This window comes from Crinia signifera, chromosome 19 (assembly GCF_055691185.1).
Source record: "Crinia signifera chromosome 19, ASM5569118v1, whole genome shotgun sequence".
Classification (NCBI taxonomy): Eukaryota; Metazoa; Chordata; class Amphibia; order Anura; family Myobatrachidae; genus Crinia; species Crinia signifera.
In genome coordinates this window covers 80,319,266-80,332,534 of record NC_139226.1, presented here as the reverse complement: position 1 = coordinate 80,332,534, position 13,269 = coordinate 80,319,266, and positions in this window count along the sequence as shown.

Below are 13,269 nucleotides of genomic sequence, written 5' to 3'. Positions count from 1 at the left end.
TATAGATCACGGGGGATTTCCATTCAGAGAACACATAATTTCATTCATAAAACACAGGGTTCTATTCATAGAACACAGGGTTCCATTTATAGAACACAGGGTTCTATTCATAGAACACAAGGTTTTATTCATAGAACAGATGGTTATATTTATAGATCACGGGTGGTTTCCATTCAGAGAACACATGGTTTCATTCATAAAACACAGGGTTCTATTCATAGAACACAGGGTTCCATTCATAGGACACAGGGTTCTATTCATAGAACACAAGGTTTTATTCTTAGAACACATGGTTATATTTATAGATCACGGGTGGTTTCCATTCAGAGAACACATAATTTCATTCATAAAACACAGGGTTCTATTCATAGAACACAGGGTTCCATTTATAGAACATAGGGTTCTATTCATAGAACACAAGGTTTTATTCATAGAACAGATGGTTATATTTATAGATCACGGGTGGTTTCCATTCAGAGAACACATGGTTTCATTCATAAAACACAGGGTTCTATTCATAGAACACAGGGTTCCATTCATAGGACACAGGGTTCTATTAATAGAACACAAGGTTTTATTCATAGAACACATGGTTATATTTATAGATCACGGGTGGTTTCCATTCAGAGAACACATAATTTCAATCATAAAACACAGGGTTCTATTCATAGAACACAGGGTTTTATTTATAGAACATAGGGTTCTATTCATAGAACACAAGGTTTTATTCATAGAAAAAAATGGTTATATTTATAGATCACGGGTGGTTTCCATTCAGAGAACACATGGTTTCATTCATAAAACACAGGGTACTATTCATAGAACACAGGGTTCCATTCATAGAATACAGGGTTCTATAAATAGAACACAAGGTTTTATTCATAGAAAACATGGTTATATTTATAGATCACGGGGGATTTCCATTCAGAGAACACATAATTTCATTCATAAAACACAGGGTTCTATTCATAGAACACAGGGTTCCATTTATAGAACACAGGGTTCTATTCATAGAACACAAGGTTTTATTCATAGAACAGATGGTTATATTTATAGATCACGGGTGGTTTCCATTCAGAGAACACATGGTTTCATTCATAAAACACAGGGTTCTATTCATAGAACACAGGGTTCCATTCATAGGACACAGGGTTCTATTCATAGAACACAAGGTTTTATTCTTAGAACACATGGTTATATTTATAGATCACGGGTGGTTTCCATTCAGAGAACACATAATTTCATTCATAAAACACAGGGTTCTATTCATAGAACAGAGGGTTCCATTTATAGAACACAGGGTTCTATTCATAGAACACAAGGTTTTATTCATAGAACAGATGGTTATATTTATAGATCACGGGTGGTTTCCATTCAGAGAACACATGGTTTCATTCATAAAACACAGGGTTCCATTCATAGAACACAGGGTTCTATTAATAGAACACAACGTTTTATTCATAGAACAGAAGGTTATATTTATAGATCACGGGTGGTTTCCATTCAGAGAACACATGGTTTCATTCATAAAACACATGGTTCTATTCATAGAACACAGGGTTCCATTCATAGAACACAGGGTTCTATTCATAGAACACAAGGTTTTATTCATAGAACAGATGGTTATATTTATAGATCACAGGTGGTTTCCATTCAGAGAACACATGGTTTCATTCATAAAACACAGGGTTCTATTCATAGAACACAGGGTTCCATTCATAGGACACAGGGTTCTATTAATAGAACACAAGGTTTCATTCATAAAACACAGGGTTCTATTCATAGAACACAGGGTTTCATTCATAGAACACAGGGTTCTATTAATAGAACACAAGGTTTTATTCATAGAACACATGGTTATATTTATAGATCACGGGTGGTTTCCATTCAGAGAACACATAATTTCATTCATAAAACACAGGGTTCTATTCATAGAACACAGGGTTCCATTTATAGAACATAGGGTTCTATTCATAGAACACAAGGTTTTATTCATAGAACAGATGGTTATATTTATAGATCACGGGTGGTTTCCATTCAGAGAACACATGGTTTCATTCATAAAACACAGGGTTCTATTCATAGAACACAGGGTTCCATTCATAGGACACAGGGTTCTATTAATAGAACACAAGGTTTTATTCATAGAACACATGGTTATATTTATAGATCACGGGTGGTTTCCATTCAGAGAACACATAATTTCAATCATAAAACACAGGGTTCTATTCATAGAACACAGGGTTCCATTTATAGAACATAGGGTTCTATTCATAGAACACAAGGTTTTATTCATAGAAAAGATGGTTATATTTATAGATCACGGGTGGTTTCCATTCAGAGAACACATGGTTTTATTCATAAAACACAGGGTTCTATTCATAGAACACAGGGTTCCATTCATAGAACACAGGGTTCTATAAATAGAACACAAGGTTTTATTCATAGAACACATGGTTATATTTATAGATCACGGGTGGTTTCCATTCAGAGAACACATAATTTCATTCATAAAACACAGGGTTCTATTCATAGAACACAGGGTTCCATTTATAGAACACAGGGTTCTATTCATAGAACACAAGGTTTTATTCATAGAACACATGGTTATATTTATAGATCACGGGTGGTTTTCATTCAGAGAACACATAATTTCATTCATAAAACACAGGGTTCTATTCATAGAACACAGGGTTCCATTCATAGAACACAGGGTTCTATTAATATAACACAAGGTTTTATTCATAGAACACATGGTTATATTTATAGTTCACGGGTGGTTTCCATTCAGAGAACACATAATTTCATTAATAAAACACAGGGTTCTATTTATAGAACACATGGTTCTATTCATAGAACACAAGGTTTTATTCATAGAACAGATGGTTATATTTATAGATCACGGGTGGTTTCCATTCAGAGAACACATGGTTTCATTCATAAAACACAGGGTTCCATTCATAGGACACAGGGTTCTATTAATAGAACACAAGGTTTTATTCATAGAACACATGGTTATATTTATAGATCACGGGTGGTTTCCATTCAGAGAACACATAATTTCATTAATAAAACACAGGGTTCTATTCATAAAACACAGGGTTCCATTTATAGAACACAGGGTTCTATTCATAGAACACAAGGTTTTATTCATAGAAAAGATGGTTATATTTATAGATCACGGGTGGTTTTCATTCAGAGAACACATGGTTTCATTCATAAAACACAGGGTTCTATTCATAGAACACAGGGTTTCATTCATAGAACACAGGGTTCTATTAATAGAACACAAGGTTTTATTCATAGAACACATGGTTATATTTATAGATCACTGGTGGTTTCCATTCAGAGAACACATAATTTCATTCATAAAACACAGGGTTCTATTCATAGAACACAGGGTTCCATTTATAGAACATAGGGTTCTATTCATAGAACACAAGGTTTTATTCATAGAACAGATGGTTATATTTATAGATCACGGGTGGTTTCCATTCAGAGAACACATGGTTTCATTCATAAAACACAGGGTTCTATTCATAGAACACAGGGTTCCATTCATAGGACACAGGGTTCTATAAATAGAACACAAGGTTTTATTCATAGAAAACATGGTTATATTTATAGATCACGGGGGATTTCCATTCAGAGAACACATAATTTCATTCATAAAACACAGGGTTCTATTCATAGAACACAGGGTTCCATTTATAGAACACAGGGTTCTATTCATAGAACACAAGGTTTTATTCATAGAACAGATGGTTATATTTATAGATCACGGGTGGTTTCCATTCAGAGAACACATGGTTTCATTCATAAAACACAGGGTTCTATTCATAGAACACAGGGTTCCATTCATAGGACACAGGGTTCTATTCATAGAACACAAGGTTTTATTCTTAGAACACATGGTTATATTTATAGATCACGGGTGGTTTCCATTCAGAGAACACATAATTTCATTCATAAAACACAGGGTTCTATTCATAGAACACAGGGTTCCATTTATAGAACATAGGGTTCTATTCATAGAACACAAGGTTTTATTCATAGAACAGATGGTTATATTTATAGATCACGGGTGGTTTCCATTCAGAGAACACATGGTTTCATTCATAAAACACAGGGTTCTATTCATAGAACACAGGGTTCCATTCATAGGACACAGGGTTCTATTAATAGAACACAAGGTTTTATTCATAGAACACATGGTTATATTTATAGATCACGGGTGGTTTCCATTCAGAGAACACATAATTTCAATCATAAAACACAGGGTTCTATTCATAGAACACAGGGTTTTATTTATAGAACATAGGGTTCTATTCATAGAACACAAGGTTTTATTCATAGAAAAAAATGGTTATATTTATAGATCACGGGTGGTTTCCATTCAGAGAACACATGGTTTCATTCATAAAACACAGGGTACTATTCATAGAACACAGGGTTCCATTCATAGAATACAGGGTTCTATAAATAGAACACAAGGTTTTATTCATAGAAAACATGGTTATATTTATAGATCACGGGGGATTTCCATTCAGAGAACACATAATTTCATTCATAAAACACAGGGTTCTATTCATAGAACACAGGGTTCCATTTATAGAACACAGGGTTCTATTCATAGAACACAAGGTTTTATTCATAGAACAGATGGTTATATTTATAGATCACGGGTGGTTTCCATTCAGAGAACACATGGTTTCATTCATAAAACACAGGGTTCTATTCATAGAACACAGGGTTCCATTCATAGGACACAGGGTTCTATTCATAGAACACAAGGTTTTATTCTTAGAACACATGGTTATATTTATAGATCACGGGTGGTTTCCATTCAGAGAACACATAATTTCATTCATAAAACACAGGGTTCTATTCATAGAACAGAGGGTTCCATTTATAGAACACAGGGTTCTATTCATAGAACACAAGGTTTTATTCATAGAACAGATGGTTATATTTATAGATCACGGGTGGTTTCCATTCAGAGAACACATGGTTTCATTCATAAAACACAGGGTTCCATTCATAGAACACAGGGTTCTATTAATAGAACACAACGTTTTATTCATAGAACACATGGATATATTTATAGATCACGGGGGGTTTCCATTCAGAGAACACATGGTTTCATTCATAAAACACAGGGTTCTATTCATAGAACACAGGGTTCTATTAATAGAACACAAGGTTTTATTCATAGAACACATGGTTATATTTATAGATCACGGGTGGTTTTCATTCAGAGAACACATAATTTCATTCATAAAACACAGGGTTCTATTCATAGAACACAGGGTTCCATTCATAGAACACAGGGTTCTATTAATAGAACACAAGGTTTTATTCATAGAACACATGGTTATATTTATAGATCACGGGTGGTTTTCATTCAGAGAACACATAATTTAATTCATAAAACACAGGGTTCTATTCATAGAACACAGGGTTCCATTCATAGAACACAGGGTTCTATTAATAGAACACAAGGTTTTATTCATAGAACACATGGTTATATTTATAGATCACGGGTGGTTTCCATTCAGAGAACACATGGTTTCATTCATAAAACACAGGGTTCTATTCATAAAACACAGGGTTCCATTTATAGAACACAGGGTTCTATTCATAGAACACAAGGTTTTATTCATAGAACAGAAGGTTATATTTATAGATCACGGGTGGTTTCCATTCAGAGAACACATGGTTTCATTCATAAAACACATGGTTCTATTCATAGAACACAGGGTTCCATTCATAGAACACAGGGTTCTATTCATAGAACACAAGGTTTTATTCATAGAACAGATGGTTATATTTATAGATCACGGGTGGTTTCCATTCAGAGAAAACATAATTTCATTATTAAAACACAGGGTTCTTTTCATAGAACACAGGGTTCCATTTATAGAACACAGGGTTCTATTCATAGAACACAAGGTTTTATTCATAGAAGAGATGGTTATATTTATAGATCACGGGTGGTTTCCATTCAGAGAACACATGGTTTCATTCATAAAACACAGGGTTCCATTCATAGAACACAGGGTTCTATTAATAGAACACAACGTTTTATTCATAGAACACATGGATATATTTATAGATCACGGGGGGTTTCCATTCAGAGAACACATGGTTTCATTCATAAAACACAGGGTTCTATTCATAGAACACAGGGTTCTATTAATAGAACACAAGGTTTTATTCATAGAACACATGGTTATATTTATAGATCACGGGTGGTTTTCATTCAGAGAACACATAATTTCATTCATAAAACACAGGGTTCTATTCATAGAACACAGGGTTCCATTCATAGAACACAGGGTTCTATTAATATAACACAAGGTTTTATTCATAGAACACATGGTTATATTTATAGATCACGGGTGGTTTCCATTCAGAGAACACATAATTTCATTCATAAAACACAGGGTTCTATTCATAGAACACAGGGTTCCATTTATAGAACATATGGTTCTATTCATAGAACACAAGGTTTTATTCATAGAACAGATGGTTATATTTATAGATCACGGGTGATTTCCATTCAGAGAACACATGGTTTCATTCATAAAACACAGGGTTCCATTCATAGGACACAGGGTTCTATTAATAGAACACAAGGTTTTATTCATAGAACACATGGTTATATTTATAGATCACGGGTGGTTTCCATTCAGAGAACACATAATTGCATTAATAAAACACAGGGTTCTATTCATAAAACACAGGGTTCCATTTATAGAACACAGGGTTCTATTCATAGAACACAAGGTTTTATTCATAGAACAGATGGTTATATTTATAGATCACGGGTGGTTTTCATTCAGAGAACACATGGTTTCATTCATAAAACACAGGGTTCTATTCATAGAACACAGGGTTTCATTCATAGAACACAGGGTTCTATTAATAGAACACAAGGTTTTATTCATAGAACACATGGTTATATTTATAGATCACGGGTGGTTTCCATTCAGAGAACACATAATTTCATTCATAAAACACAGGGTTCTATTCATAGAACACAGGGTTCCATTTATAGAACATAGGGTTCTATTCATAGAACACAAGGTTTTATTCATAGAACAGATGGTTATATTTATAGATCACGGGTGGTTTCCATTCAGAGAACACATGGTTTCATTCATAAAACACAGGGTTCTATTCATAGAACACAGGGTTCCATTCATAGGACACAGGGTTCTATAAATAGAACACAAGGTTTTATTCATAGAAAACATGGTTATATTTATAGATCACGGGGGATTTCCATTCAGAGAACACATAATTTCATTCATAAAACACAGGGTTCTATTCATAGAACACAGGGTTCCATTTATAGAACACAGGGTTCTATTCATAGAACACAAGGTTTTATTCATAGAACAGATGGTTATATTTATAGATCACGGGTGGTTTCCATTCAGAGAACACATGGTTTCATTCATAAAACACAGGGTTCTATTCATAGAACACAGGGTTCCATTCATAGGACACAGGGTTCTATTCATAGAACACAAGGTTTTATTCTTAGAACACATGGTTATATTTATAGATCACGGGTGGTTTCCATTCAGAGAACACATAATTTCATTCATAAAACACAGGGTTCTATTCATAGAACACAGGGTTCCATTTATAGAACATAGGGTTCTATTCATAGAACACAAGGTTTTATTCATAGAACAGATGGTTATATTTATAGATCACGGGTGGTTTCCATTCAGAGAACACATGGTTTCATTCATAAAACACAGGGTTCTATTCATAGAACACAAGGTTTTATTCATAGAAAAAAATGGTTATATTTATAGATCACGGGTGGTTTCCATTCAGAGAACACATGGTTTCATTCATAAAACACAGGGTACTATTCATAGAACACAGGGTTCCATTCATAGAATACAGGGTTCTATAAATAGAACACAAGGTTTTATTCATAGAAAACATGGTTATATTTATAGATCACGGGGGATTTCCATTCAGAGAACACATAATTTCATTCATAAAACACAGGGTTCTATTCATAGAACACAGGGTTCCATTTATAGAACACAGGGTTCTATTCATAGAACACAAGGTTTTATTCATAGAACAGATGGTTATATTTATAGATCACGGGTGGTTTCCATTCAGAGAACACATGGTTTCATTCATAAAACACAGGGTTCTATTCATAGAACACAGGGTTCCATTCATAGGACACAGGGTTCTATTCATAGAACACAAGGTTTTATTCTTAGAACACATGGTTATATTTATAGATCACGGGTGGTTTCCATTCAGAGAACACATAATTTCATTCATAAAACACAGGGTTCTATTCATAGAACAGAGGGTTCCATTTATAGAACACAGGGTTCTATTCATAGAACACAAGGTTTTATTCATAGAACAGATGGTTATATTTATAGATCACGGGTGGTTTCCATTCAGAGAACACATGGTTTCATTCATAAAACACAGGGTTCCATTCATAGAACACAGGGTTCTATTAATAGAACACAACGTTTTATTCATAGAACACATGGATATATTTATAGATCACGGGGGGTTTCCATTCAGAGAACACATGGTTTCATTCATAAAACACAGGGTTCTATTCATAGAACACAGGGTTCTATTAATAGAACACAAGGTTTTATTCATAGAACACATGGTTATATTTATAGATCACGGGTGGTTTTCATTCAGAGAACACATAATTTCATTCATAAAACACAGGGTTCTATTCATAGAACACAGGGTTCCATTCATAGAACACAGGGTTCTATTAATAGAACACAAGGTTTTATTCATAGAACACATGGTTATATTTATAGATCACGGGTGGTTTTCATTCAGAGAACACATAATTTAATTCATAAAACACAGGGTTCTATTCATAGAACACAGGGTTCCATTCATAGAACACAGGGTTCTATTAATAGAACACAAGGTTTTATTCATAGAACACATGGTTATATTTATAGATCACGGGTGGTTTCCATTCAGAGAACACATGGTTTCATTCATAAAACACAGGGTTCTATTCATAAAACACAGGGTTCCATTTATAGAACACAGGGTTCTATTCATAGAACACAAGGTTTTATTCATAGAACAGAAGGTTATATTTATAGATCACGGGTGGTTTCCATTCAGAGAACACATGGTTTCATTCATAAAACACATGGTTCTATTCATAGAACACAGGGTTCCATTCATAGAACACAGGGTTCTATTCATAGAACACAAGGTTTTATTCATAGAACAGATGGTTATATTTATAGATCACGGGTGGTTTCCATTCAGAGAAAACATAATTTCATTATTAAAACACAGGGTTCTTTTCATAGAACACAGGGTTCCATTTATAGAACACAGGGTTCTATTCATAGAACACAAGGTTTTATTCATAGAAGAGATGGTTATATTTATAGATCACGGGTGGTTTCCATTCAGAGAACACATGGTTTCATTCATAAAACACAGGGTTCCATTCATAGAACACAGGGTTCTATTAATAGAACACAACGTTTTATTCATAGAACACATGGATATATTTATAGATCACGGGGGGTTTCCATTCAGAGAACACATGGTTTCATTCATAAAACACAGGGTTCTATTCATAGAACACAGGGTTCCATTCATAGGACACAGGGTTCTATAAATAGAACACAAGGTTTTATTCATAGAAAACATGGTTATATTTATAGATCACGGGGGATTTCCATTCAGAGAACACATAATTTCATTCATAAAACACAGGGTTCTATTCATAGAACACAGGGTTCCATTTATAGAACACAGGGTTCTATTCATAGAACACAAGGTTTTATTCATAGAACAGATGGTTATATTTATAGATCACGGGTGGTTTCCATTCAGAGAACACATGGTTTCATTCATAAAACACAGGGTTCTATTCATAGAACACAGGGTTCCATTCATAGGACACAGGGTTCTATTCATAGAACACAAGGTTTTATTCTTAGAACACATGGTTATATTTATAGATCACGGGTGGTTTCCATTCAGAGAACACATAATTTCATTCATAAAACACAGGGTTCTATTCATAGAACACAGGGTTCCATTTATAGAACATAGGGTTCTATTCATAGAACACAAGGTTTTATTCATAGAACAGATGGTTATATTTATAGATCACGGGTGGTTTCCATTCAGAGAACACATGGTTTCATTCATAAAACACAGGGTTCTATTCATAGAACACAAGGTTTTATTCATAGAAAAAAATGGTTATATTTATAGATCACGGGTGGTTTCCATTCAGAGAACACATGGTTTCATTCATAAAACACAGGGTACTATTCATAGAACACAGGGTTCCATTCATAGAATACAGGGTTCTATAAATAGAACACAAGGTTTTATTCATAGAAAACATGGTTATATTTATAGATCACGGGGGATTTCCATTCAGAGAACACATAATTTCATTCATAAAACACAGGGTTCTATTCATAGAACACAGGGTTCCATTTATAGAACACAGGGTTCTATTCATAGAACACAAGGTTTTATTCATAGAACAGATGGTTATATTTATAGATCACGGGTGGTTTCCATTCAGAGAACACATGGTTTCATTCATAAAACACAGGGTTCTATTCATAGAACACAGGGTTCCATTCATAGGACACAGGGTTCTATTCATAGAACACAAGGTTTTATTCTTAGAACACATGGTTATATTTATAGATCACGGGTGGTTTCCATTCAGAGAACACATAATTTCATTCATAAAACACAGGGTTCTATTCATAGAACAGAGGGTTCCATTTATAGAACACAGGGTTCTATTCATAGAACACAAGGTTTTATTCATAGAACAGATGGTTATATTTATAGATCACGGGTGGTTTCCATTCAGAGAACACATGGTTTCATTCATAAAACACAGGGTTCCATTCATAGAACACAGGGTTCTATTAATAGAACACAACGTTTTATTCATAGAACACATGGATATATTTATAGATCACGGGGGGTTTCCATTCAGAGAACACATGGTTTCATTCATAAAACACAGGGTTCTATTCATAGAACACAGGGTTCTATTAATAGAACACAAGGTTTTATTCATAGAACACATGGTTATATTTATAGATCACGGGTGGTTTTCATTCAGAGAACACATAATTTCATTCATAAAACACAGGGTTCTATTCATAGAACACAGGGTTCCATTCATAGAACACAGGGTTCTATTAATAGAACACAAGGTTTTATTCATAGAACACATGGTTATATTTATAGATCACGGGTGGTTTTCATTCAGAGAACACATAATTTAATTCATAAAACACAGGGTTCTATTCATAGAACACAGGGTTCCATTCATAGAACACAGGGTTCTATTAATAGAACACAAGGTTTTATTCATAGAACACATGGTTATATTTATAGATCACGGGTGGTTTCCATTCAGAGAACACATGGTTTCATTCATAAAACACAGGGTTCTATTCATAAAACACAGGGTTCCATTTATAGAACACAGGGTTCTATTCATAGAACACAAGGTTTTATTCATAGAACAGAAGGTTATATTTATAGATCACGGGTGGTTTCCATTCAGAGAACACATGGTTTCATTCATAAAACACATGGTTCTATTCATAGAACACAGGGTTCCATTCATAGAACACAGGGTTCTATTCATAGAACACAAGGTTTTATTCATAGAACAGATGGTTATATTTATAGATCACGGGTGGTTTCCATTCAGAGAAAACATAATTTCATTATTAAAACACAGGGTTCTTTTCATAGAACACAGGGTTCCATTTATAGAACACAGGGTTCTATTCATAGAACACAAGGTTTTATTCATAGAAGAGATGGTTATATTTATAGATCACGGGTGGTTTCCATTCAGAGAACACATGGTTTCATTCATAAAACACAGGGTTCCATTCATAGAACACAGGGTTCTATTAATAGAACACAACGTTTTATTCATAGAACACATGGATATATTTATAGATAACGGGGGGTTTCCATTCAGAGAACACATGGTTTCATTCATAAAACACAGGGTTCTATTCATAGAACACAGGGTTCTATGAATAGAACACAAGGTTTTATTCATAGAACACATGGTTATATTTATAGATCACGGGTGGTTTTCATTCAGAGAACACATAATTTCATTCATAAAACACAGGGTTCTATTCATAGAACACAGGGTTCCATTCATAGAACACAGGGTTCTATTAATATAACACAAGGTTTTATTCATAGAACACATGGTTATATTTATAGATCACGGGTGGTTTCCATTCAGAGAACACATAATTTCATTCATAAAACACAGGGTTCTATTCATAGAACACAGGGTTCCATTTATAGAACACATGGTTCTATTCATAGAACACAAGGTTTTATTCATAGAACAGATGGTTATATTTATAGATCACGGGTGATTTCCATTCAGAGAACACATGGTTTCATTCATAAAACACAGGGTTCCATTCATAGGACACAGGGTTCTATTAATAGAACACAAGGTTTTATTCATAGAACACATGGTTATATTTATAGATCACGGGTGGTTTCCATTCAGAGAACACATAATTGCATTAATAAAACACAGGGTTCTATTCATAAAACACAGGGTTCCATTTATAGAACACAGGGTTCTATTCATAGAACACAAGGTTTTATTCATAGAACAGATGGTTATATTTATAGATCACGGGTGGTTTTCATTCAGAGAACACATGGTTTCATTCATAAAACACAGGGTTCTATTCATAGAACACAGGGTTTCATTCATAGAACACAGGGTTCTATTAATAGAACACAAGGTTTTATTCATAGAACACATGGTTATATTTATAGATCACGGGTGGTTTCCATTCAGAGAACACATAATTTCATTCATAAAACACAGGGTTCTATTCATAGAACACAGGGTTCCATTTATAGAACATAGGGTTCTATTCATAGAACACAAGGTTTTATTCATAGAACAGATGGTTATATTTATAGATCACGGGTGGTTTCCATTCAGAGAACACATGGTTTCATTCATAAAACACAGGGTTCTATTCATAGAACACAGGGTTCCATTCATAGGACACAGGGTTCTATAAATAGAACACAAGGTTTTATTCATAGAAAACATGGTTATATTTATAGATCACGGGGGATTTCCATTCAGAGAACACATAATTTCATTCATAAAACACAGGGTTCTATTCATAGAACACAGGGTTCCATTTATAGAACACAGGG